The 6,334-nt window shown below is 39.4% G+C and overlaps 1 long non-coding RNA gene across 1 annotated transcript; it reads right to left on the bottom strand.

Moving 5' to 3' along the window:
* Positions 1-2,767: 2,767 nt before the first annotated feature.
* LOC119505167 lies at positions 2,768-6,101 on the bottom strand. The gene is made up of 3 exons (XR_005210690.1): positions 5,987-6,101; positions 4,667-4,716; positions 2,768-3,004 (listed from the first exon to the last, which is right to left on the bottom strand). It is a non-coding gene; the product is annotated as an uncharacterized LOC119505167 (long non-coding RNA).
* Between the last annotated feature and the right edge of the window lie 233 nt (positions 6,102-6,334).

Below are 6,334 nucleotides of genomic sequence, written 5' to 3'. Positions count from 1 at the left end.
AGCCTGACTCTGCCTGAGCCCTGCCCTTCCCCATTCTATGTTGACCAGAACTCCAAAAACTCTCTGCTTTTACTTTTGGGTTTTTCTTGCTCTTTTTGCTACCCCTATCTCCTCTCCACTGGGCTGACTGCTCCCAGGTTCTCTGGTGTCTTGTCTCAGTCTATTGATATTTGGGTTTTGGAGCAGTAGAATGAGTTTCCAATAAGAGCTGCAACTGCAGTTCTCCCTCCTTGTTCCCAGCACTGATGTCCCCTCCTCCCATGGGACTGAGCCTGGCAGGAGAGACATGGGTCTTCTGGCTGCAAAAACACAGATTTCACTTATCTCAGCTGTTCCATGCATTCATGAGTGTTGTATTAAGTATGCCCAAAGTCAAACTGCTCTGCAGTGTCTGGTCCATGCAGTTCCTGGCTTTCTACCCACTGCCCTGGAAGAGTAACTAAAACCTACACCTCACCACTCTGCCATCTTGCCTTGCCTCCCAAAGAGTTTTTTAAAAGAAGAATGAAGTTAGAAGTCTCCACTCCCCAATTTCAAAACTCACTAAAAAATGAGAGTAATCAAACAGTGTTGTACTGGCACAGGGATACACATATAAACCAATGGAATAGAATTGAGAGTCAGAAATAGTCCCAAACATATACAGCCAATTGATTTTCAACAAGGGTTCCATGTACATGCAATCTGGAAAGAATAATCCCTAAAAGAAATGGTGCTGTCATAACTAAATATATACATGCAAAAGAATGAAATTGGACCCCTTACTCCTAATATACACAAAAATTAATTCAAAATAGATCAAGGCCCTATATATAAGAGCTAAAACCACAAACTGTTAGAAGATAACATAGGTGAAAATCTACTTGACCCTATATTTGGAATGGATTCTTAGATATGATACCAAAAGTACAATAAATAAAAGTAAAAATTATTAAATGGGCCTTTATCAAAATAAGAACTTTTGTGCATCAGACATTATCAAGAAAGCACAAAGGCAACCCACAGAATGGGAGAAAATAGTTGCAAATCATGTATCTGATATGGGCTTAACATCTGGAATACATAAATAACTCCTACAATTCAACAACATAAACAAAAAGTAACCAATTAAATGTTGGGCAAAAACTTGGCAGGTAAACTTACAGCTTTTCCCCTTTGTGGCCCATGACTACTGGGGTGAAAATCTCCCTGGCAATGTGGGACATGACTCCCAGTGTTGTAAATATCCCTGGCAACAAGGGACATGACTCATGGTGATGAGCCTGGACCCAGGATTGTGGGATTGAGAAAATCTTCTTGAACAAAATGGGGAAGGGAAATGAAGCAGTATAAAGTTTCAATGGCAAAGAGATTTCAAATGGAGCCAAGAGATCATTGTGAAAGGTATTCTTATGCATATATATATCACCTTTCAGTTTTTACTGTATTGGAATAGCTGAAAAGAAATACCTGACAATGTTGAACTGCAACCCAGTAGCCTTTATTCTTGAGGGTTATTGTATAATGATGTAGCTTACACAGTGTGACTGTGATTTTAAGAGTCTTGTGGCTCATACTCCGTTTTTCCAGTGTATTGAAAGATGAGTAGAAAAACGGGAACAGAAATTAAAAGAATTATAGAGAGGGATGAGGGATGGCATGTTTTTGGTGTTCTCCTTCACATGTAGTTTTATTCTTAAATTTTTGGAGTAATGAAAGTGTTCAAAACTTGATTTTGGTGATGAATGCACAACTACATGATGGTACTGTGAACAACTGATTACACACTGTGGATGATTATAAGGTATGTTAATATATCTCAATAAAATTGAATTGGAAAAAAATGCTTTGCAAAGGGCTTGAACAGGCCTCCAAAGAAAGCATATAAATGGCCAAAGGTTTCATTAAAAGATGCTCAACATCATCAGCCATTTGGGAATTGCAAATAAAACCCAAAATGAGACACCACTTCACACTTACTAGAATAAGTATTTCTTTAATGGAAACTAATGTGTTGGTGAGGATGTGGAGAAATTAGAATCCACATGCCTTGTCAATGGGAATGTACAATGGTGTGGCCAGGGGGTAAAACAATATGGCATCCGTGATAAGTTAAACATAGAATGATCATATGACCCAGCAACTCCATTCCCAGGTATATACCTGGAAAAACTTAGAACAGGGGCAGAAATAGATTTGTGCACACCAGTGTTCACAATAGTATTATTCACAATATCCAGTGGTGAAAACAACCCAAGTGTTCATCAACAGTGAATGGATAATTGAAATGTTGTACATATATCCCATGGTATATCATTCAGCAATAAGGAAGATATAAGTTCTGATATAAGCTACAGAATGGATGAACATTGAAATCATTATTGTGTGAAATAAGCATGGTGCATAAGGAAATATAAAATATGATTCCAGTTATATATCTAGAAGCAACAAGTTCATAGAGACAGAAAGTAGATTAGAGGCTATCCAGAGATGAGGAGAGGGAGGTAGTTGCAGTTGTTTGGTGGGTAGAGTTTTGTAAATTTTAGAAACTTTGATACTAAATAATAAAACAAAATCCAAACCATGCTCAACTACTAAGATTGAGTCTACCTCCCACATAAAGGCCCAGCAGAAGAGGAGAACCACTTGTGAAACATAAATACAATTCATCTTTCTTTTTTACCATCCTAAAGAATTTGTCTGGCTTTTGGCCAAATAGTATCACCAAAAAAGTAAGAGGAAAAAAAATTCTTCAAGAGAGAAATTGAATAACAAATCTATGCTCAGATCCCAAACCCAAATTTTAGAACCACCCAGCAGGGAAATTAACTATAAATTTTGTTAAAGGCTTTAGTAGGAAAGGTGGAAACAGCAACAAGAAAGCAAAAATGTAGGAAACATCAAACAACTCCTTCTCCCTTCCTCAACATGACAGAGAAGAAAAATGTCTTCTATGGGCTCATCTGGAACCTCAGCTCAGCCATGGAAAGAATCAGCGTAGATTGCTCAGTAGAAGTTATCCAAACTGAAATACAAAGAGACAAAGTAAAATGAAACAGAAAAAGACTTCCAAGAGCATGAGACAAAGTCAAATGTCCCAACAAATATGTAACTGGAATCCCAGAAGAAGAAGAGCAAGAACAGAGCATAAGGAATATTTGAAGTTGGTTTAGAAATTTCCAAGAGTAATAAAGTACATCAAATTGCAGATTAAAGAAACTCAGACTCACCAAGCAGGATAAATATCAAATGCAAACACACACATGTACACACACGCAAACATGCACACACCTAAACATACCTTCAAACTGCTGACAACTTGAGATACATGATAGAAATTTTGGGATATAGTCATAGAGGGCATGGAGACTGATTTCAGGCAGGAAAAGTTTTATTCAAGCAGTAGTATAGTGGGAGTCAGAAAGAAAAGTGCAATCAGCATGGTGAAGGATCTGAAGTAAAACTTCAGCCTGCTCAAGACATGGAGAGAGCAGTATTTATGATCAGCTATTAGGGGTGATCAGTTGGTAAAGAGGGAGAGGAGTTTAGCTGATGGGTCAAATGGTGATTGGACCCAGGGACCTGTCAGGGTGGGACTTGAGAGGGAATGATATTGAGACAATGGAAAGGTGAGTAGTGGAGTTTTGTATATTTTTTAAAGATTGGAATGTATATAGCTGGGGAAAGGGAATTTTGGACAGGATGCAGAAGCTGCAGCATTTTAATCTGGCCACTAGAAATTCTTGCAAAAGGTTTGCTTAATATGCTGTTTGGAAAAGAGTGGAATTTTCTAACTATACAGAGGAATAAGGATAAGGGTTACAGTAGAGTTTTGTCAGAAACTATACAAATTAGAGGACAAACTTTCAAGTGATTAAAGGAAAACCACTTTAACCTAGCAAAAAACTTTTCAAAAGTATAGGAAAAATGAAAACTTTTCAGTAAAACAAAACCATTTAATAAAGAAAGTTTAGACAAACCCCAGCAGAGTCACACAAGACATGTTAAAGTAGTTCTATAGGCAAAGGAATTACACCAGTCCAAAAACTGGAGACACCAAAGAAATGAAGAGCACAGGAAATGAAAATGAGGGTGAATGTATAACTCACAGTTAATCCTTTTTAACCACTCTAAAAGATAATTGATTGTCTAAAGAAAAACATGGCAGTGCATTGTGCATTATGACATAAGTAAAAGTCAAAAGTATGACAAAAGTGCACAAAGGATGGAAGGGAGGACAAGATGCATACAGTTTGTAAGGCTCTTACACTTCACATGGATTAGTATAATGTTCTCTGAAGGTAGAGTAGATGTGTATTGTAATACCTCAGGTAACCAGTAGAAAATAAGAAAAAATAAATACCAGCAAATGGATAGGGTCAATATGCAGATTTGTTGGCCAGAACACAGCATTTGGCACAAATGCCCAATAAACAGAATCTGGGTGCTGAGTCCTGTTTCCTGCCCTATATGTGACTTAGAACCAGAGGGAAAGAAGGATTAAAACCACTGAAGCCAGCCTTGTTTGGTTGTAGTGCTGCTACTCTGCCCCCTTGGAGCCTGAGATTAAGTAAAATATACAGTAGAGCTGATTCTGTTTATAGTTAACATTTTGATATTTTATTCAGCATGGATTTTTAGCATTACATTCAGCTTTTTAAAAATATTGCATCAAAATATTACTTACCTTGATTACTGAGTTTTCAATGTCTCTCTCAACTCACTCTAGTCCCAGCCCTGTTGGAGAGAAAAAGCATTCAGGGAGACTCAGTCTGAGCCCTATGGACAAAGTCTGCAGGGAATGTGGGCTCTCACCTGCAGCATCATGTCTCTGAGGAGTGCTGTAGCTCAGGGTTTTGGAGGAGGAATTTCCTAGGGAAGAATGGACCCTAAACCAGGGGAGAAGTTTTGTGGGTCTTCTCCCCTGAAGAATCTGTCTTCAACTGGAGGCACAGACTCATCCGACTCTCTGAGCAGGGTTGTAAGTCTGAATCACTTCTGTTATAGCAAGAAAAAGTGCCATTCCTAACCATCTCTGTTTCAGTGTGATGAGGCTACTATTTTTCTATTCTCTGCTCCATCCCACTTTGCCTTCTATGGATATGCTCTAGTCCCAAGGAAAGGACTGACTGAACCACTCTCTCACCTCCCTTTTATGACCCCTCTGTCCTGCATTGAATGCTACCAAGGGCATTAGATTTTCCCTCTCCTTTCCTGTGAGGTGAACACTTCACTCAGAGCCACCCAAAGCCTGGTTTCCAGGGTTCTGTTCCAGCAAATGGTCCAGAATTGCTGCCCAACACCTCTCTGTCGTCCTAATGTGCAAAGAGATATTAGATAAATCTTCCCAAGAGGCACTACCCTGAAGGCCATTGAGAAAGCCTCATGGTGGGCAGCTGGGTCAGAGGCTTCCTCAGGGGAACCCCCATCAGCTTAATTCCTTGAAATAGAGAGGTAAGTTCCTTAGGAGGCAGGTCTAGATTGTCTTACATCACCCTGCAAAATAGGAGTTTAAAAAACTCTTTTCCACTAATTATGGAGGAAAGTGCAGGAATTGCCAGAAAGTTTCTATAGAGGAAAAGGAATATAAGGGCACTCCCCCTACCAGATTTGAATGTGTTAACAAAACGAGGATGACCATATTATCCTCAAATGTCTCAAACCAGTGAGACAGATCCTATCATTTTTCCCAGTTTTCAGAAGACAGATGGTACAGAGAGGATCAGTAAATTCCCCAAGGACACACAACTATTAAGTAACTGATTTGAAGTCCAACCCTTGATCTAGTCTGGGTTCAGTGTGAGAATAGAAAACTCAGAAGTAGGTGCAAGTATGTTTAAGATGTGCTAACAATGACCTTTCAACTTAGAGAGACTTGCAGAGAAGGAGAAAGAGCTTGTTTAAAATGGGTATTGGTTAAACACATGTGGGTACTACCTTTTGCTGGTATACAAACTTCCATTAGATATGAAGGTTATAAACCATTGTCCTGCTTTAAAATACTTACAATTTGACTTCTGGTAAAATGGCAGAGTGGTCAAGGCAGAGCAGGCTTCTCCTAGAAAGAAAGAAGAGAAGGATCAGAGGGTACCTGGGACCATGGATTCAGGGTGTGATCAGCCATAGAGGGGCCCCTACAGTACATGGTGGGGACATCAACAAAAACAGAGAAACTGTGCCTCAAAGGACTGGGTAAGTTTGGCCATGACTGCCTCTGGCCACCCAGAAATTGTGAGAGATACAGCAGGCAAGGGAGTGAGCAGGTGAGTCTCCACTCCTGTGCACTCACATTAACAATTAACTGGTGAGATAATCCTCCACAGTCATGTGGCCAGGAACTCCCATGAGAGATACT

The sequence above is a fragment of the Choloepus didactylus genome, chromosome 10, assembly GCF_015220235.1.
Source record: "Choloepus didactylus isolate mChoDid1 chromosome 10, mChoDid1.pri, whole genome shotgun sequence".
NCBI classification, from domain to species: Eukaryota; Metazoa; Chordata; class Mammalia; order Pilosa; family Megalonychidae; genus Choloepus; species Choloepus didactylus.
This window is presented reverse-complemented; position numbering and strand designations above follow the sequence as displayed.